The 21,827-nt window shown below is 47.8% G+C and overlaps 1 protein-coding gene across 2 annotated transcripts in view; it reads left to right on the top strand.

The window, feature by feature from the left end:
• SLC37A1 (solute carrier family 37 member 1) overlaps positions 1-21,827 on the top strand; it is an 86,272-nt gene that overhangs the window by 18,431 nt on the left and 46,014 nt on the right. Inside the window, exon 1 of one of the 2 annotated variants that reach the window (XM_071214986.1) lies at positions 17,422-17,557. The exons of the other annotated variant lie outside the window; for it this stretch is intronic. The gene's annotated coding sequence lies outside the window, so the exon portion shown is untranslated. Of the gene's footprint in view, positions 1-17,421; positions 17,558-21,827 lie in introns of those variants that run through there. 2 annotated transcript variants of the gene reach the window in all.

The following is a 21,827-nucleotide window of genomic DNA, read 5'->3' on the forward strand; positions in this document are numbered from 1 at the left end:
TGGTGGCAGAACTTGGTGCAGGTGCATATGTCAGACTCTCTTCAAGGAGCTTGGAAAGACTGGGTAAGGTTTCCAAAGTTGTTTGGACTCATTAAATATTTGATGCATATTGGAATACTAGTTCAAAGAATATTGGGGGTATTACTTAAGGACACTTCTTCCATTTAGGTGTTTGGATTTTTTTGCCCATGTAAAAAATTGTTATTATTTTTATCCCCCTCCCCTTGCGGCCTTTTGCGTGCTGTCTGCTCTCTGTTTCCTTTCACTATGCGTTCTTCTGTGTCTGTGTTATTTTTATTTATTTCCCCTTTCCCCCTCGCGGCTTGCTTGCTGTCTGCTCTCTGTGTCCATTTGCTGAGTGCTCTTCTGTGTTTTTGCTTGCCTCCCTTTTTGTGGCGTCACCTTGTGAGTTGGCTCTCCGCGGTGCCTGTGGGCCAGCGGCACTCCGTGGTGCTTGCGGGCCGGGCACCAGTCACGGCACCTGGGCTGATGGCTCTCTGCAGTGTGTGGGCAAGCCTGCCTATATAAGGAGGCCCCAGGACACGAACCCAGGGCCTCCCATATGGTAGACGGGAGCCCAACTGATTGAGCCACAGCTGCTTCCCTAAAATTATTATTTTTTAATATATATATTTTATTAAAGAGGTTGTGAGCTTACAAAACAATCATGCACAGTGTGCGGCATTCCCACACCTCACCCTTCCATCATCACCTTGCCTTACTGTGGAACATCTGTTACAGATTATGAAGGAACATCAGCAGACTGTTACCACTAACTACGGTATATAGCTTCTATTTGGTATAAATTTTCCAGGTACCCTCTATTATTAACACTATGCATTAGTATTGCACATCTGTTACAGTTCATGAGAGGACACTCCCGTATTTGTACCGTTAACCACAGTCCCTCTTCCACCACATGGTTTTCTGTGTTTTGCAGTCCCCTGCCTTGTACATTCTATCCAAAGTGGCACTCACTTTCATCACGGAGTTCTGCAGTCACTGCCCCAGTAAACCTTCGACTGTTTTCCTTAGTCCAGAAGAAAAAATCCCATGCCCTCCTATTACTGACCCTTGGTGTTTATATAGTACCTCCCTGGACATTGATGCAAGAATATGACAATATTGCTGTTAACTATAACCCATAAGTTATAGTTACATTAATTGTATTTTTCCCGTGTAGCACCATATTTTGACCACCTTGTAATAGTGATGTATTTGTTCTAGCTTATGGAGATCCATTCTTTAATTTGTACTATTAGCCACAGTCCTCATCCACCTCGAGGTTCACTGTGTTATTCAGTCCCTAGATTATTCTCTAGCTTTTTTCCAAATGACATATACATCCCTAGACTACTCCCTTTCAGTCACAGCCTCATTTCTAAACAAACCGTGTTAGTTCTTCTTACTATAATGTGTTAGCATCAACTCTACCCATTCGCACACTTGTACAGTCAAGCTTTTACATCCATTTAGCATCAGTACCCTTCTCAGTCCTCTCCTATCTCCTAGTAACTTGTAGTCTAGGTTTTAACTCCATGTGTTTGTTCTTCATATTTAGTTCATTTTAGTGAGAACATGCAATATTTGTCCTTTTGCGTCTGACTTATTTCACTTAGTATAATGTCCTCAAGGTTCATCCGTGTTCTCATATGCATCCCAATTTCATTCTTAACAGCAGCCTAGTATTCCATCATATGTATACACCACATTTCTTTAAAGATTTATTTATTTCTCTCCCCTCCCCCTTGTCTGCTCTCTCTGTCCATTCACTGTGTATTCTTCTGTGTCCACTTGTATTCTCATCAGGCAGTACTGGAGATCTGTGTCTCTTTTTGTTGCGTCATCTTGTACATCAGCTCTCCATGTGTGTGGCCCACTCCTGGGTCAGCTGCGGTTTTGCTCAGGGTGGCTCTCCTTGCTCAGGGGCCACTCCTTATGTGAGGGCATCCCTGTGTAGGCTGGCACTCCTTGCATGCAGCAGCACTGCCCATGGGCCAGCTCACCACACGAGCCAGGAGGCCCTGGGTATTGAAACTTTGGACCTCCTATATAGTAGGCAGATGCTCTATCTGTTGAGCCACATACTCTTCCCTACACCACATTTTGTTTAAACATTCACCAGGTGATAGACACTTAGGTTTTTTCCATCTTTTGGTGATTGTGAATAATGCCACTATGAACATCAGTGTGCAAATGTCTGTTAACATCACTGTTTTCAGTGCTTCTAGATAGATTCTAGTAGAGGGATTGCCAGATTATACTGCAGTTCTGTATTTTAGCTTACTGAGGAACCGCCAAACTGTCTCCCACAGAGGCTGCACCATTCTATATTCCCACCAACACGGCAGGACTGTTCCTATTTCTCCACATCCTCTCCACACGTTGTTTTCTGTTTGTTTTTTTAAAATAATGGCCGTTATATGAGGTGTGAGGTATCTCATTGTAGTTTGATCTGCATTCCCCTAATAGCTAGCTAGTCCTATTGAACATTTTTTCATGTGCTTTTGTGCCATTTGTGTTTCCTCTTTGGATAAATGTCTAAGTATTTTGCCTATTTTTAAAAATTGGATAAGAGCTTGCCCTTTTATTGTTGAGTTGTATGATCTCTTTATATAGCATGGGAATCAAACCCTTATGGGTATGTGGTTTCTAAATATTTTCTCCCATTGTGTGGGCTGCCTTTTTACGTTCTTGACAGAGTCCCTTGGAGCACAAAAGTGTTTAAGTTTGAGGAGGTCCCTTTTACCCATGTTTTCTTTCATTGCTTGTGCTTTTGGTGTAAACTTTAAGAAGCCACCACTTACCACTAGATCTTGAAGATGTTTCCCTACATTTTGTTCCAGCAGTTTTATGGTTTTAACTTTTGTATTTAGGTCTTTGATCCATTTTGAGTCAATTTTTTGATAAGGTGTGAGATAGGGATCCTTTTTCTTTCTTTTGGATATGGAACCCAGCACCATTTGTTGAATAGGTTGTTCTGCCCCAGCTTTGTGGCTTGACAGCCTTGTCAAAAATCAACTGACCATAGATGTGAAGATCTGTTTCTGAACCCTCAGTTTGGTTCCATTGGTCTATATGTCTATCTTTACGCCAGTACCATGCTATTTTTACCACTGTAGCTAGGTCATATGATTTAAAGTCTAAGGGGAGAGTCCTCTAATTTTGTTCTTACTTTTTAAGATGTTACTGGCTATTCAGGGCCTCTTACCCTTCCAAATAAATTTGATAAGTGGGTTTTCCATTTTTTAAAATGAAGCTGTTGGAGTTTTTATTGTGATTGCATTGAATCTGTGTATCAGTTTGGGTAGAGTTGATATCTTAACGAAATTTAGACTGCTAATCCGTGAACATGAAATATTCTTTCATTTATTTAGATCTTCTTTGACTTCTTTTAGCCATGCATTGTAGTTCTCTGAATACATGTACTTTACGTCCTGGGTTAAGTTTATTCCTAAATATTTGACTCTGTTAGTTGCTCTTGTAAATGGAATTTTTTCTCCTGATTTCCTCCTCAGATTACTCATTTCTAGTGTATAGAAACACTACTGATTTTTGCATATTCATCTTGTGTCCTGCCACTCTGCTGAACTCATTTATTAGCTTTAGAGCTTTGTTATAGACTTTTCGAGACTTTCTAGGGATAGGACTATATCATCTGAATGGTCAAAGTTTTACTTCTTCCTTTCCAGTTTGGATGGCTTTTATTTCTATTTCTTTCTTGAGCACTCTAACTAGAGCCTCTAGCAATATACTGAACAATAGTGACGGCAATGGGCAACTTTGTCTTGTTCCCAATCTCAACAGGAAAGCTTTCAGTTTTTCGCAGTTGAGTATGTTAGCTGTGGGTTTTTCATATATGCCCTTATCACATTGAGAAAATGTCCTTCAAATCCTATCTTTTGGAGTACTTTTATCAAGAATGGCTGTTAAATTTGTCAAATGCCTTTTCTGTGTCAATTGAGATGATCATGTGATTTTTCTTCTTGGTTTATTAATGTGATATACTGATTGATTTTCTTATATGGCTGATATAAAACCCACCCTTGCATGGCTGATATAAAACCCACTTGATCATAATGAAGAATCTTTAATTTGTTGCTGGATTCGATTAGTGAGTATTTTATTGAGGATTGTGCATCTGTATTCATTAGGGATATGGGGCTGTAATTTACTTTTTTTGGAGTATCTTTATCCAGCTTTGGTATTAGGGTGTTATTGGCTTGTTAGAATGAGTTTGGTAGCATTCCTTCCTGTTCAATTTTTTGGAAGAATTTGAGTAAGATTGGTATTAAATCTTCTTCGAATGTTTGGTAGAACTCTCCAGTGAAACCATCTAGTCCTGGGCTTTTCATTTTGGGGAGTTAATGACTGTTTCAAACTCTTTACTTGTTTTTAGTTTGTTGAGTTCTTCTATTTTTTTCTAGGGTCAGTGTAGGTTATTTGAATGTTCCTAGAAATTTTTCCATTTCATCTACTTTGTCTAATTTGTTGGCATACAGTTGTTCATAGCATCCTCTTATGATCTCTTTCACTTATGTGGGGTCAGTAGTAACATCCCATTTTCATTTCTGATTTTATTTATTTACATCTCTTTTTTTCTTTGTCACTCTAGCTAAGGGTTTGTTGATTTTGTTGATCTTCTCAAAGAATCAACTCTTTATTTTGTTAATTCTCTATTTTTTTCAATTTCATTTATTTCTGTTCTAATCTTTGTTATTTCATTTTTTCTGCTTGCTTTGGGAATAATTTGCTGTTCTTTTTCTAGTTCCTCTAGCTGTGTAGTTAGGTCATTGATTTTAATTCTTTCTTCTTCTGTTTCTTTTAATCCCCCACCCCCCAAGATGGCTACCTCATCTGTCTGCTCATTGTTTCCATTCATTGTCTGTTCATTGTGTCTGTTCATTGTCTGCTCACTGTGTTCGTTCACTGTGTCTCCTTGTTTTGTTTGCTAGTTCTGTCTGCTCATTATGTCTGTTTGTCTTCTTTAAGAGATACCAGGAACAGAGCCCAGAACCTTCCCTTGTGAGATGCAGATGTCCAGCCACTTGAGCCACATCTGCTCTCTGCTTGTTGTGTCTGCTAATTGCATCAGCTCATCTTCTTTAGGAAGCATGGGATCTGAACCCGGGATGTCCTGTGTGGGAGGCAGGCACCCAACTGCTTGAACTACATCCACTTCACTCTTCTTTTTTAATGTATTCCTTAAGGGCTATAAATTTCCTGCTCAGCACTGCCTTTGCTGCATCCCATAGGTTCTGATATGTGTGTTCTCATTTTCATTCATCTCAAGATATTTACTGATTTCTCTCATAATTTCCTCTTGAACCCACTGATTATTTAAGAGTGTGTTGTTCAATCTCTGTATATTTGTGAATTTTCCCTTTTTTTGCCTGATGCTAATTTCCAGCTTTATTCCATTATGATGAGAGAAAGAACTTTGTATAATTTTTAAATTCATTGAGATCTGTTTTGTGACCCAACATATGGTCTATTCTAGAGAGAGATCCATGAGCACTCTTGTATATCATCTGGAGGCTTAGTTTGTTCCTTTGAGTGGGACACATCTTCCTGTTTTGGCTTTAGTTCCTTTATTATATTATTCAAACTCTCTCTTTCTTTAATGATCCTCTGCCCAGATATTCTGTGCAATGATGAACGTGGTGTACTGAAATCTCCAACTATTACTGTAGACCCATCTGTTTCTCCCTTCAGTTTGCCAATGTTTGCCTCATGTAATTTGGGGCATCCTGATTAAGTGCATATGTATTTATGGTTATTATTTCTTTCTGGTCAATTGCCCATTTTATTAATATGTAGCATCCTTCCTTGTCTCTAATAACAGCTTTGCTTTTAAAGTCTTATTTTATCTGATATGAGTATAGCTACTCCAGTTTTTTTTGTTGTTGTTATTACTCCATGCACAAAATATCTTTTTCTAGCCTTTCACTTTCAATCTGTTTGTATCCTTGGTCTAAGATGAGTCTTTTGTAATAGCATATAAATGGCTCATATTTTCTTATCCATTCCACCAGTCTGTATCATTTGATTGGGGAGTTTAATCCATTAACATTCAATGTTATTACTGTAAAGGCCATTCTTCCTTCTCCCATTTTAAGCTTTGGGTTTTACCTGTCATATCTTATCTTAAACCATTCTTTTTATACTTGTAGTTACTTTTACTGATATAATCTTCATTTCTAGTCTCCCTTCCAAGCCTTTCTCTCCTGTGTTTTCTTTCAAGGCTACAGCACACCCTTTAATTTCCTTCAAGGTAGGTCTCTTGGCTACAAACTCTCTAGAGTCTGTTTATCTGTAAATATTCTAAACTTACCCTCTATAGCAGTTTGATATTGTTTATGAATTCCAAAAATGGATATTGGATTATGTTTGTAAACTGATTTGTTCCTCTGGACATATTAGATTGTATTGGATCAGAGGCTTCACTTTTACTTGATTAAATTATGATTAAGGCTTTGGATTGGGTCACATCAGTAGGACATTCAGTCCCCACCCCTTTGGTGGGCGGGTATTCACAGAGAAAACCACACAGCAGAGCAGACAGTGGTCTTTTGATGCTTAAGTTTTAATGTTGGAGCCCCAGGAATTAAATACACCGAACCAGATATGTGAGGAAAGAAAGAAGGCTCCATTAGACATGGCAGAGGCCCTGGGAATAAAGACAAGCCATTCGTCTGATAGTTTACAGATGGCCTTGTGGAGAGAGCAGAGCAGTTGAGCCTGGAGAGGACTGAGGCCCAGGAGAGAGATGAGACTTATCCCAGCCTACACCTGATATTGGAAGAAGCTGGGACCACAGAGCCTTAAGAGGAAGAGGTAGGTTGAATGTCAGCAGCCATCTTGCTCCAACATGTGGCAAGACTTTGGTGAGGGAAGTAACTTATGCTTTATGGACTGGTAACTGTAGGCTTCTACCCTAAACAAATACCCTTTATGAAAGCCAACAGATTTCTAGTATTTTGTATCAGCACCCCTTTGACTGACTAATACACTCTCATTTTTAAAAGACAGTCTTGCTGAATATCAGATTCTTGGCTGGGAATTTTCCTCTTTCAGTGTCTTAAATATATCATACCACTACCTTCATGGTTTCTTATGAGAAATCAGCACTTAATTTTATTGGGCAACTCTTGTATGTGATGCATTGCTTTTCTCTTCCTGCTGTCAGGATTCCCTATCTATGACATTTGACAGTCTGTTTAGTATATGTCACAGAGTAGATCTATTCAGATTTATTCTGGTGGGAATGTGTTTTGCTTCTTGGACATGGATATCTGTGTCTTTCAATAGAGTTGGGAAATTTTCTACCATTATTTCCTCAAATATTCCTTCTGCCCCTTTTCCCTTCTCTTCTCCTTTTGAAACACTCATGAAACATGTATTTGCACATCTCTTGGTGTCATTTAGTTCCCTGAGACCCTGTTCCATTTTTTCCATTCTTTTCTTTATCTGTTCTTTTGTATGTTTACTTTTGGAATCCCTAACTTCAAGATCACTGATCCTATCTTCTGCCTCTTCACATCTGTTGTTTTATGCCTCAAGTGTACTTTGATTGTTTTTCAAGTGTATTTTTTACTTCATTTATTGTGCCTTTCGTTCCCATAAGATCTCCTGTTTTTCCATGTATGCTTTCAAATTCTTCTTTGTGGGTCATCCAGTGTCTTCTTAATATTGTTCATCTCTTTTACCATCTCATTGAATTTATTAAGGAGATTTGTTTGAACAACTATGATTAGTTGTCTTACTCCTTAATGTCATCTGGAGGCTTAGTTTGTTCCTTTAACTGGGTTATGTCTTCCTGTTTCTTGGTATGTATTGTTCACAGCATTCTTCTCTTCTCCCCACACCTGTTTTTAGTTCTGTAGCTGCTAGGACAAGCCCCTAAGCACTTTTGGGCCAAATGTGGTTGTCAGGAATACTAAATGAACCATTTTCCTTTAGTAAAAGAGGATAGCCAGGAAGGGTTTAGAGCAGGCTGGTAGTTTCAGGTTTCCTCTGACTGGCATTTGTGCTTTGAACACTGAGATCCAGCACAGAGAGGAACCTGGCTGGATCCTCTTCATCTAAACTTGGCTCCTGAAAGCCACTCTGGGCTGCTTATCTGTGACACAATGGCCAAAAAAGAATTTCTGGGCCAAACAAGAATGGAAGTGCACAAATAAGAATTTATTTGTAAAGATAGATTAGGCAAAGATCATTTCATTTAGAATGTGATTAACTTTTACCTTCTCTTGATTAGTTAGTTCCCCTAATTTGTGTAAAATATTGTCTGAATTCATAAAAATTATAGTATCAAAGAATGTATGATTTTCACCCCTAAACAGAGCTCAAAGCTTGTTTTATTTATTTATTTATTTAATTTCAGTTGAAACCAGAAAGTTTGCAGCACCTTAAGGATTTTTAGGTTCTGTGATATGAGGTTTCCTACAGTTTCATGTCAGCTAGATTGTGGGTTCCTGTAAATGGGGTTCTTGGTATAGTCATCTTTATAACAGGGCTAGTGTCTTAGAGATGGGAGTACTCAGAGATCCAATAGTAGAGGAGAAGAAACTGAGGCACAAAGAGGGTAAGGACCTTTCCCAATGGGTCAGATCTAGGAAGTGCTGGCATCAGTGCAGCAGAGCCATTGACAGCAGGATGCTTTTGTGATATACTTGAAGGGGCCAAGAGCATCATCAATACCCACTTTCCCACTCACGTTAGAACATGGGGTGCACTTGGCCCACCCCAACTTAGAGTGGCATCCCTGTGAACTCTTACAGATTACCCTCTCATTTGCCATCACATGGATATCCATAAAGTAATCACTAGAAATGTTGCAGGCATATTTGATTTAAAGATCTCCATTAAGAAAAACAATTCCAAATAAAATAGCACCTAAGATAATAAAAATATCTTGGAATTAATTTCACCAAGAATGTCCAGGATTTGTATACAGAAAACTACAAAACATTGCTGAAAGAAATTAAATAAGACCTAATAAAATGGAAGGTCATTCCATGAACATGGATTAGAAGATTTGCTATTGCTAAGATGTCAATCCTACCAAAAGCCATCCACAGAATCAACACAATCCCAATGAAAATCCCAATAGCCTTCTTCACAGAGATGGCAAAACCAGTCACCAAATTCATATGGCAGGGCAAGGGACCCCAAATAGAAAGCCATCCTGAAAAAGTACAAAGCTGGAGGAGTCACACTTCCCAATTTCAAAACTTATTACAAAGCTAACAGTAGTCACAACAGTGTGTTACTGGCACAAGGACAGTCAGATAGAGCAATGGAACAACTGAGATTTCAGAAATAAACCCTCATTGCCATGACCAACTGGTTTTTGACCAGAGGGCCAATTGTACCCAACGGAGGAAAGAATAATCACTTCAACAAATGGTGCTGGAAAAACTGGATATTTACATGGAAAAGAATGAAAGTGGACCCCTAGCTCACACCCTATAAAAAATTAACCGAAATGGGTCAAAGACTTAAATCTAACAACTAAAACTAAAACTCCTAGAAGAAAATATAAGGGAATATCTCCAGGACCTTGTATTAGGCAATGGAGTCTTAGACTTTACATCCAACAAAGGAAATAAATAGATAAATGGGACTTCATAAAAATTATAAACTTTTGCACATCAAAGAACTTCATCATGAAAATAAAAAGATAATCTATAGAATGGGAGAAAATGTTTTGGAAATCACATATACATAGGTATATAATATCCAGAATATATGAAGAAATCCTACAAACAATCCTACAAAAGACAAACAGCCCGGTTAAAAAATGGGCAAAAGACATGCATAGACATTTCTTCAAAGAAGATATACAAATGACCAATTAGCACATGAAAAAATGTTCAACATCATTAGCCATTAGAAAATGCAAATCAAAACCACAAGATATCACTTCACACCCGCTAGAATGGCTACTTAAAAAAAAAAAAAGGAAAGAAAATAACAAGTGTTGGTGTGGATGTGGAGAAAGAGGAACATTAGTATGTTGTTGGTGGGAATGTAAAAGGGAGTAGCCACTGTGCAAAAGAGTTTGGCAGTTCCTCAGAAAGTTAAGTATAGAATTACCTTATGTTTGAGTTTGCCAAAGGGCTGCCAATGCAAAGTACCAGAAATGGGTTGGCTTTTATAAAGGGAATTTATTTGGGGTAAAAGCTCACAGGTCCAAGGCTGTGAAAAGTCCAAAATAAGGCACCGTAAGAGGTGCTTTCTCACCAAAGTCAGCTGCCATGTGCTGAGGCAAGATGGCTGCTCTCTGTGGCGGTCTCTGCCTCCCCCTCCAGGGTCCACTGCAGTCTCCGGAGCTCAGCTGTGGGCAAGCAGGCCTAGAGCTCGTCTCTTTCCAGCCCTCCTCTGTCAGTCTCAGCTGTTCTGCTCTCTTCTTGAGTCCAGCTGCAAGCTCTCAGGCATAGGGCTCTTCTCTCCCTGGGACTCAGCTCTTTGAGCCTCACGGGGGCCTCTCTCCTTGCAGCTCAGCTGTGGACAAAACTACAGAGTTTTTTCCTCTCCCATGGCAGGACCAAATATGGTGGCTTTTATTTTTTTTCCTGTGTGTCTTTTTATATCAGACCCAGCAAGAAGGCAGAGACGCAGCCTGGGTCACATCTCACTGACATAGTCCAATTGAAAGGGTCTCACTCCCACAGGAAGGGATTAGTTCAAAACCTAATCTTGGGGTTATTCACAGTTGACAAAAGATGGAAGCAGCTCATGTGTTAAGTATTCATGACACATGACTAGATAAACAAAATGTGTTTTATTTATACAATGGAATATTATTCAGCTGTAAGGAGGAAAGAAGTTCTGATGCATGCTACAACCTGGATGAACACTGAAGACACTTTGTAGAATAAAAGAAGTCAGACATACACAGAAGGAAAAATAGTGTATGATCTAACCTATAGGATAGAGCTAGAATATACAAATCCATAGAGACAGAAAGAAGATTCCAGGGTACCAGAAACAGAGGTGGGCTGAGGAATGGGGCGCTAATGCTTGATGGGCATAGGAAGTCTGGTTGGGGTGATGGAAAAGTTTTACTCCTGGATGGTAGTGCTGATAGCACAGCATTGTGAATGTAATGAACACCACAGAATTGCGCACTTGAAAGTGGTTAAAATGGGAAATGTTCTATTGTGTGTATATATATTACCACAAGAAAACATTTTTTTACAATCTCCATGAACTTTCTGCCAAATAGCCCAAACTTAACAGGGTATATAGTAAAGATGGGGGAGACCAAACTCGATTTTTGGAAGGAAATGGCAAATCAAGAGAAGAGGCTAATGAAAGGAACTTAGTAGTTCCTCTTCTAGCCATGGCTTCTGATATAGATCTAGAGTCATTACATAGACTAGTTTGTTGGGTTTTCCAATGATAAGAGCAGCCACAAGTATTTGTACACTGTTTCACAGTTCCTAAAGCATAGTTCCTCTATACGCTCCATTCATCAAAAATATTTATCAATTGTCTACTGTGTGCCAGGCACTGTTCGAGATAAAGCTAGCACATTATCTCGGTCACCCTCATGTCAAATCCCCTCAAGTCACTGTGGGAAACTGGAGCTCAAAAGAGTAAAGTGGCTTTCCCAGGGCCCCCACATAGAAATGTGGAGCCAAGATTTGAACCCTCATCTTCAAATTCCAAATCCTGTATGTTTTCTGGTAGGCCACTATGACACTGTGGAAAATAACTGAGATTCAGAGAGATGATCTCAAGTTATATTAAAGAAAAATATCATATTTACTAAATTTCCTTTTGAGTGACGTAAGTCTGTTTTAGAGAGGATTTCCGTTACGAGGATTAAACAGTAATGTTTTTAGCCACAGGAGTTAAAACACTAAGAGAACAGGGAAATGCAGCGCCTGGGCGAGCCCAGGACGCAGGCCTTCCCAGGACACGGCGAGCACTGAGGTTGTCCTGCAGGTCGAGGGGGGAACTGGCTTTACCAGCCGTCGCCCCTTGAGGAGGAGGGCGGATTCAGCTGTCTAAGCAAAGAGCCTTACCACTCAAGGCTGCCCTTCCCCAGACTCCGTGTTGGGTGGGAAAAGAGGGACATCCCAGGTAGGGCCACCGAGGTTCGGTAGAGCAGGTATGAGTGGCTGTGTTCTCCCAACAGACTAAACAATTTAGCAAATCGTTCAAAGTAAAAGCACCTTCTCTTCATGGATTATCAAAACACAGGCCCAGACGGAGATTTAAAGTACATTGCCTTGACTTAAGCCATACATTTCACGAACCCCCGATTGGCTGGAGAGCGTTGAGCCTCTTTGGAAGACTTCATAAAGGTTTTCCACCTTGCTGATCACATCTAGCTCCACTAGCCCAGCTGAGGGAATGACTGCTTGGTTTGTCATTTCCTATTTCCACGTCGTTGACCTGACACAACACGGAGGCCTGAAATTACAGGGAACTTACCACAAAAGAGCTTAGGCACGAGTTAGTCTTAAATGTGAAGAGGCCAGCGGCAGACGGAAGGCACGAGGCCCTGCGGTCTCTTAAAGCTTCTCTGGGTAGCCTTGCCCCACGTAGGAGGAAGTGACTCCCCGAAAGGCGCTTGGGCATTTCCTCAGTGACCACCTCCTTTTGCTGACATTCACAGGGAAAGCAAACATGAGACTTTCTTGGGAACGTTGTGAAGGGAACTTGGAGCAGAGAAATGTGTCCAACCTAGTTTACGCAGGTGGTTTAATGAGGCCACCCTTGTAAATGAGTGCTGCCCCCACAGTGTCATTTTGGGCCACCTGCAAAGCGTTCCCCAAACTCAGGTATCACAGTGACTGAAATTCTATCACTACCAAGCCATGGCCTAGGCTAAGCATGGCCTTCTTTCTTTTTAAAACTCGTCTTTATTTTTATTTAAAAATACATCCCTGTAGTTTTAAAATCGAGTTGTTCTAAAAGGCATGTTGTGGCTTCACCCCTTCCACTCCTCCATCTCACAACCAGAGGCAGCCACTTTGTTCTGGTGGTTTCCTCCATCCTTCTAAGCAATAGGCAGGTTTTTATGTCCTGTTTTAGAACTCTTCTGTGGATCTCTTGTTTTGGAGAGGATGACATAGGTCCCTGCCATCCCCTCCCACGTCCCCTGATCCAGGTATGATAATGACTCGGTAAATGTTAGCGTGTGTTGCCTGTGTTGCCCCCGTCAAGGAGGAGAACCTTCTGGGGCAAATGGAATGTGCGTGTCCACCAGTGAGCAAATCCAGGGTGCTGCAGCTGGCCAGTCTCCTCCCTTGCTCTTGGGGCACTGCGGGGCACTCTGCACCTCCATACTTGACCGTGGAACTTGCTTAGCTCCAGCATTTCCGGGTGGGGGCCTTTGCAGGTCCAGGTCCGTCGGCCTAGCCCAAAGCCTAGAACAAACGTGTGCATAAGCCAGGGGACTCCTCCCTAGTCGTGATCAGTGACACTGGTGTTGGAACGTGGGCCATCCTTGCCGCCGCTGGCTCGCCAGGCCGCTGTCGCTCCTGTTCAGTCAGCGGCCATGCGTCACTCTTAATCCATTTAGTGCCATTTCTTCCGAGGCCTTCAGATGGCTCTCCTCCTCCCCAGGTTCAGTAGGCAGGTTCTGATTTGCTCTTTCCTTAGCTCCCTACCAGGGGGGCTGTGGGGTGCCTGCAGGCCCACCTCTCCCCCCTCACCCTCGGCTCGGTGGGAACGTCTCTGGCAGGGTGGCTGATGTCCCTCTGTGTCCAGCCCCCCGCTCCCTGGCGGCACCCAGCTCTGCGGTCCACCCGCTTCTGGCGCTCCTCCTCTCCTGGGCTTCTTGGCCACGGCCCCCTGGGGTTCCCAGTCCTCCAGCGGGGCCCGCGGCCGCCTCCCCGCCTGCCTGTGCGTGTCGGGGCCCAGCTCCCTGGTGTGGCTCGCTGCCTCGACTGGGATTCTCCCTGGAGGCTGTGAACCCAGCAGCCACCCGGCTCCCATCTCCAGGGGTGCCCCCAGGAACCTCCCGCTCAGGAGCCCCAGCCGACCCCAGGCTGCTGGTTCCCCACTGACCCTGCTCCGTGACGGCTCCAGCCACGCCTCGGCCACCCAGGCCAGATCCATCTGGGGTGCACGGCTGGCTCCCTCCGTCCCTTCCTCCTTGCTCTCACCACCCAGACCCTCCCAGACCCTTGCTCGCCCACAGCTGGATTTCATGGGTGCAGTCTCACCTCTCTGTGCCCTGGGCACCCCACAGCTCCCCGACTAGCCCGCCCTGGGCTCCGCGGCTCCCACTGCCCATCGCCTTCCCTCCCCCGCGCCCGGGGCCAACTCTTCCCATGCTCTTGGATGTCACCTCCGGGGACCGCCGCACCCGCCAGGCGACCCTCCCTTGTGCCCCGATGTCCCCTGCTGCTGTGGCACTAAGACACCGTATTGTGTGAGCTGGTTGCCCCGTCTTAGGTCTCACTTGGTGGAAGCTCCGTGCAGACGCGGGTGGGGACCACGCGTGCCTTTGCAGGCGCCTGGCTGAACCGCCTCCGTGGGGCCCCCGGGCACTGCCTCCCGCGGGGCTGGGCGGGTGGGAGGCTCAGCGGGTTGGGAGAGGAGAGGGAGGGCGGTTTACTCCCAGCCCGGCCCCTCCACAGGTCCCATCCCCCGCCCAGCGCCCTCTGCCCCTGCTCACGCCCCTGGCCTCTAGGGGCCTGATGGTGCCAGCCCTGTGTGTGTGTGTGTGTGTGTGCGTGTGTGTGCGTGTGAAAGAGAAAGACAGCCTTCCCTGACCTCTCTGTGACCCCCCCCCCGTGGAATAGCCCCTCCCTCCTGCTTGCATTGTTTCTCCTTTTGAGGGGCCTGTTCTTGCCACGTACCCCTGAGCTGTGAACCCTCCAAAGGCTCCTGCGCGGGGCTGGGCCCTGGGAGGCACTCAGTAAGTGTCTGGTGGAGAGTGAACGTGCCACTCTGTCTCTTTTGGTCCTTTTTTACTGAAATAAAACCAAAACAAAGCAAACCCCAGGCCCAGAGAAGCAGGCCCGTGGTGGCCGCCTGCAGCATGGAGAGTGCACCACAGCCGCCAGGCCACACTCACCATTATTTCGAAAAACTCCGCATAAAAAGGTCACTTGGATTGGAAATCCATTTGATTTTCACAAGAAATTTAAGAACTGTTAGGTCCTTGAAATATAATTTCCTCTTGTAAAATTTTTATTACAGTAAAAAATGGCTTTAACGTTATCGTCTACTTGTACAAAGAAACTATCTCCAGAATTTAAGGGCTTATTTAAAAGTCTTGGGAGCAGATGTGGCTCAAGCAGGGGAGCCAGTATGGCTCAGTGTGGAGCGCCGATTCCCACATATGAGGTCCAGGGTTCAATCCCCAGCCCCGGTACCTCAAAAAAAAAAAAAAAAAAGCTTGACCAGGAACAAAGGCAGCCATCTCAGGCATATAGTGGAGGGGTGGCCCTCAGTTGTTGAGTGGCTGCTTTGCATGTTCAAGATCCCAGCTTCAATAAAACCCTGATGTATAAAGCTAACCTTATGGCCACCGAGGCAATCACAAGTTACTTAGAAGTGTGAACTATCTTATTTGTAAGCCCTACACAAATTTACTATCTCCCCAAATGGTTTAAGCTTTCGTCCAGTCATATGAAAGATTCATGTAACATGTTCATAAAGCATCGTATAGATAGATGGCCCTAAATCCCCTCCAGTTGACTCCAGTGTGCCATGTGAATATCATTTTCAGGTGAGAAATTATAAAAGTTGTTGGGAGACCCTGTTCTCTGTCTCTCTCTATTTTAGTTCTTATGTCAATATTTTGGTGTAAAGACAGGAAGGTGGAAAATGCACTTTAAAATTTTCTTGGTTCCCCCTCATGTTGTGGGAACTCCTTCCCTCTCCTAGAGCTAATCCGCTCAGACTCAAACCAAAAGCACAGGGGGATAAAGCCGACGGAGAAGGGAGCCAGGGCGGGTAACGCACATGGCGTTGACTGCGAGCCAACCCGAGCGTCTGTCTCTGCTTTTCTCTCCTCCTTTCTCCTCGGCCTGCAGTGGCAAGTGTGGAGAAGTGACCCCCCCCCAGCGCCTCGCAGCCAGGGGCAAAGATAAACAGTGCCCACTCGCCGGCAGCCAGCACCAAGGCTGCGTGTGCCCCAGGAATGCGCTGCCACAGCCCCCAGGGACAGCCTTAGAGTTTGAGCCGACTGGGGAGAGTTGGGTGGGAGCACCCAGTGGGAGCCTAAAGCGCAGGTGCTGGGAGATGAGCCGGCCGGCAGCTCTGGTTGCGCTGGGAAGTGGTTTCAGGCCTCGGTCCTTGGTGCTGAGGGGACTGGTCCTTCCTGTAGGCGATGGTTTTAAGTCAGGGACGCCGGGATCAGACGCTGCTCTAGAAGGCTGGCCGAGGCCCTGCAGCCGGCTGCAGGAGGTCAAGGCGGCAGGAGGAGGCCGCAGCTGGGTCAGAGGCCAGGGCCAGGGAGGGGTGGGGTGGGGGTTTGGAGAGAGGGAGGAGCAGACCAGGCTGCTCTGCTGGCCACTTGGAATGGAGAGCTGGAGGGAGGGGGCGGCGAAGGAGCTGGCCCAGAGAGAACGGGGAGCAGGGGAGGGGGCCAGACAGTGGGGGCAGCGGGGAGGTGGGCGCCTCCTTTCTGCACAGCGTGAGACGCCCAAAGAAGTGGTGCACTTGACGCCAAGGAAGATGCGGCTGTCAGGGTGTTCCAGAAACAGAGCAAGGCCCGGGGGAAACTGAGGCCTGCAGCCCAGAAGCAGAGCCTCAAGGGGGATCACAGGGCCTGGGCGAGTCCGGATGGCTGTATCCCGTGTCCAGACCGGTCAGCTCCTGCATTTCCCTGCAGGCCCTTGGTTGCTCCTTCTTGGAATTTCTTTTGCAAAACGTCTCCCACCTGGCTTTGCTCTTCCAGGAAGGTGCTCCCTTGGGGGGAGTGGGTGGTGCCTGCTGCCCGGGGGAGCACTGTAGGTGCCTGCAGGTATCCCAGGAAACCTTCAGGCCCTCTCTTGGGCTGCCCAAGGTCCAGTTTTGGCAAGACGTTTAGTGGGATTGGGAAGACAAGGCTCCTGGGGGGGGGGGGGGGGTTGCCCAATGTGACCCTGGCTGTTCCCAAGGTGAGCTGTGTCTGTCAGGGGCAGACAAGGTGTGATAAAAGGTGGATCCACCTGGACCGCTTCACACCTCTTCTTGGTTCCCACCCTTGACAAACACCCGAGGAATCAGCCCGAGGCGTGGAGAACGCGGGGCGGGCGCGGCTCCCTCCTCGGCTGTCAGTCTGGCTGCCGGGGCTGAGTCGTGCCTTTGAGACAAAGGGGCGACGCGGGTGGACGCCCTGCCCCTGCCTCCCGAGCGCGCGAGGGCAGGTGCGGGGCGCCGTGCCGCGGGGTCTCCGCGGGCGGGCCAGCGGGGACGGGACGGGACGGGACGGGGCGGGGGACGCGGGACTGCCCTGCGGGCGGCCCAGGCCGGCGCCCCGCGGCCCGAGGGAAAGTGAAAGGGGCGGCGGGCCGCGCGGCGCTCCAGGAAGTCGCCAGCAGGAAGCGCCCGCGGCGGCCGGGCCGGGCTGCGGGCGTGCGGGGCCTCCGCGGCGCAGGTGAGGGGGCGCGGGCCGGGGGCCGGGGGCGCGGGGGCCGGGGGCCGGGGGCCGGGGCGCCTCCGCGGCCTGCCGGCAGCTGCGGTTCTCGGGGCCTCGGGCGCAGCGGCCGGGCCGCACCTGCCGTTCCCGAGCGGGACCCCGGGCTGGGGGCGCCCGCTGCCCCGCGCTGGGAGGAACGCAGCGCCCGCGGTGACACTCCCGCGCCGGGGGTCCCTGCCCATTGCGGGCGCGTCCCCCGCAGCGCCTGTGCTGGGCGGGCAGGGGTCAGGGCCGGGGGCGCGCAGGCCTGCTTTCCCTGGAGGAAAGTCGGAAAGGAGGGTCTGGGCGGGTGATCGCGGGCGACTTGCCGCGCTCCGGGCGCGGGGCGGGGCAGCGGGGCCGTGGAGCAGGGGCGGGGGCTGCGCCGGGAGAGCCGGTCTGCGGGGTGGCGAGGGTCTGCCGAGCCCGGGCTGCGCTCCGCGGGGCCGCCCCGGGGCACCCACGCCCGGGCTTCGGGCGCTCGTTCGTTCGCCGAGCGGCGGGTTCCCCAGCCCGGCCCTCGGGGTCCAGGCGGCAGGACGGCGCCCCCCGGGGCTGGTCGTGCTGGAGACGCCGGAAAGCCCCCGCGCCGCCACCCCCGGGCGCCCTTTTCCTCTCCGTCGCGCTGGCCTGCCGGGGGCTGGGCGCGCCCCGCTGCGCGGGTGGAACTGGCCGTGGAGCTGCGCCTGAACCCGGGCCTGGGAGAGCCCCCGCGGCCGCCCCAGGCTTCGCTGCGGAGGAGGCGTCCCAGGCCTGCCTCGTCTCTGTCTCTCAGATCTGACGGCCCTTGGGCGCAGGGTTGTGTAGTGGTTTCACCTGGGAACAACTAGGTCCGCCTGCGGGGCTCCTCCTTTCGTCCCCTTTTACATCAAATTTGGACGCCCCCCCCCCCTCCCCGGGGCTGGTGGAGGCGGGGCCACAGGGTCGGCTCGTGCGGGTGTTGGGAGAGGGCAGGGGTGCGCTCCGCTCCTTTTTTACTTTCTGTGCCGTTTCCACTCATCTTTAACCTTTCTGAATGGAGCCTTTAAAAGCACACAACCCCAGAAAGGGCTTATCTGGATAGGAAACTGTTTTCTTTGTCTCTTGGGTAAAGAGAAATGTGCAAAAATTTTACGAGGTGGGGTGTGGAATGCCTTTCTCACCATCTCTGCTTCTAAAGTGAGACCCATTTTAAAATGATTACGTCTTTCAGGGGATTGTTAATTAATGGACATGTGGCCCTGTGGTTATTTATGGAGGGCGGATCACCCTTGTTCCTGTTTTTAGTCTCTTCATTTGTGTCTCCCTGGAGTCCTCCAAAATACTCCAGGGGCTCAGATCACCACGTGGGTAGGTCTGAGAGAGGGGCCTGAAAATGCATGTCCCGCAGCTTGTTCCCTTTGCATTGAGGAGCTTGGACTTTTTCAGAAGATTGGTGTAAGAATTTGTCCACAGATTTTAATGGAGATGCTCAAATAGCATGCCCTTACGCAGCTGTCTTTGACAGCAGAAGGAAGCCAGACATTTGGACACATTTCCCTAGCCCGTAGCGGGAAGAGTTCAAGGGCCTCATGTAAAGAGGAGCTTTTTTTTAAGGAGGCCCGTACCAGGGATGGAACCTGGGACCCTGTACCTGGGAAGCAGGCGCTCAACCACTGAGCTACACCCGCTCTCTGCCTGCCATGTGCCAAAAAGAAGGTTTAAACCCAGTGATTTGCTGCAGGGAAGGGGCCGGTGGGAGCCAGGTTGGAGGGAGGAGTGGCCCGTGGACAGCTGGACGTTGCCCCCAAGCGTGGCACTAACCTGGGCCCAGGCCCCAGGCTTTGTTTTCCTTTTTGGGACACGAACGTGGTGTCTTTTCTTGTGACTCGTTATGGGGCTCAGAGAAGAGTGGTTCAGTGGTCGTGAATGTCTCCAAGGTCCTGAGCTGTGGCTGTGGAGGAAGAGGCCTCTTCACTTGGACTATTCACATCCCAAACGCGAAAGCCCCCCATTCTGCACCTTGTAACTGCACATCAAGAGAAGTTTTAGAAATTGCTTTCACCCTTTGCACAGGGGGAAGGACCCACCATTGTCTGAAAGGAAATCAAGGGGGATCCTCCAGCCCTGACTTTTCAATGCCTTTTGTTTTTTTGTTTGTTTTTGTTAAAAGTTTGGTTGAGTTGGTGTTGTAGAAGTTTGAGATAGGTTCAATTATTTGCGTATAGAAAGGCCAGGACTCAGGAATAATTTTGGGAAGGAAAAAGTAATTTATTTATGACCAGCCAGACTTGGAGCTTCTCATTCAAAATCCGAGCCCCGAACAAGATTTTCGAGTCCTTTTATACAGAGGAAGGGCAAATGGTTCCTTGTTTCAGTGCTCAATAGGCTTGAATTAGCATATATCTTCCACATCCTAGGTAAGCTTTTAGCATGGACTTCATACATCCTAGGTAAGCTTTTCGCACCTTTGGTTTGCATTTTCCCTGAATATTTAAAGTTTACAGAGTTTGCCTTGCTAAACTGGTTTTCCGGGACTGGAGTTGTTGTCATGGTTACCAAGGGCAGGGCTGCAGTTCTCACTGCCCCACACGCACAGCTCAGGACGCGCACAGCTCAGGTTATCTACGAAGAGATGAACAGCCCCCCCATCCGTAGCCCATAGATCATCGGCATCTATTTAGTTAGGAAGTGGCAGTAGAAAATTACCAGACTTAAAAAAAAAAACAAGCTGGGCATAGAGAAGCCGTGTTTGGTTGGAGAAAAAAATTTCAGCCTCAGTGTCCATTTTCAGGCTCTGTGAAATTTCATTCAAAGCCTTGCCTCCGAGGCCAGCATCGTAAAAGGGTTTCTTAGGGTGGGCCCAAAGAGGAGCCCCCTCGCTTGGAGCAAAATATTTTTAACATGTTGTGCTTTGAGCAAAAGCAGTTTTGGAGCTTTTGTGGCCAATCATCCTGCACAAGTTACTTGAGCCCTTGGGGGGCAGGTTCTGAGCCGGGGAGGGGCTGGGTCCTGGGCGGTGTTTTCCGGGTCCCTCCCGGAGAAGAATAGCACCAGCCGCCCCTCCCGAGCGCTCCCGCGGGCCAGGCCCACGCAGGCTGCCCTGCGCGGTTTGTCTCATTTCATCTTCAGGGAAAGAAGGTGCTGTCGCCCCCATTTCCTGGCCAGGGAAGGAGAGGCAGCAGGAGGGTGGCGCGGTCCTGAGGGCTGTGGGGGGCATTTTAGGCAGAATGGTGAGCATGAACAGTGTCCTCTGGGACTTGTGGGGGCAAAGGTTGCGGGGTGCTGGCTGGAGCCAGTGGCCCTGCACCACCCAGATGCCTGAGCCAAGCACCTGGGTGTGGCTTTGCGGAGCACTTTGTCAAGGATTTCAGATTTTATTCTAAAAGCAATGAAAAGGAGAATCACTGGAGAACGTGTTCTTTTTCAGAGCTCTCTCTGGAGAGTTGTGTGGGAGCCTGATTCTGTTTTGGAAGACACCTGACTTAGGTGGAGGGTTTGAAACCCTCTAATAAAAGTATCTTCAAACAACTTGTCCCAAAGCAAGTTATTTGAAGACATTAAGTAAATTTTAGTTCATTTAAATTGGGAACAATACTTTTATTCAAAAGTGGCTTTCTTTTAAAAAATTACATAAAGTGTGGCTTTTTAATGAACAAGAAGATAGAAAATCCACATGCCTCCAGGCAGTATGTCCACCCTCTGACTTTCCATGTTATTTAATGCATTGGCCTAAGGGAGTCCTTGTCACCAGAGACCAAGCCATCCGGGTACATGGGCCCTCCCAGCATCCAGGCCCCTACCCAGCGCCCAGGCCACCCACCCAGTGTCCAGGCCCCTACACAATGCCCAGGCCACCCACCCAGCATCCAGGCACCCACCCAGCACCCAGGCCCCTACCCAGTGCCTAGGCCCCTACCCAGTGCCCAGGCCACCCTTCCAGCTCATAAGCCACCCATCCAGCTCCCTGGTCACCCACCCAGGGTCCAGTCCCCTACCCAGTGCCCAGGCCACCCACCCAGTGTCCAGGCCCTTACCTAGTGCCCAGGCCACCCACCCAGCATCCAGGCCCCTACCCAGTGCCCAGGCCACCCACCCAGCATCCAGGCCCCTACCCAGAGCCCAGGCCACCCACCCAGCATCCAGGCCCCTACCCAGCGCCCAGGCTACCCACCCAGCGTCCAGGCCCCTACCCAGCACCCAGGCCACCCACCCAGCGTCCAGGCCCCTACCCAGCGCCCGGGCCACCCACCCAGCGTCCAGGCCCTTACCCAGCGCCCGGGCCACCCAC

The sequence above is a fragment of the Dasypus novemcinctus genome, chromosome 4, assembly GCF_030445035.2.
Source record: "Dasypus novemcinctus isolate mDasNov1 chromosome 4, mDasNov1.1.hap2, whole genome shotgun sequence".
Taxonomy (NCBI): Eukaryota; Metazoa; Chordata; class Mammalia; order Cingulata; family Dasypodidae; genus Dasypus; species Dasypus novemcinctus.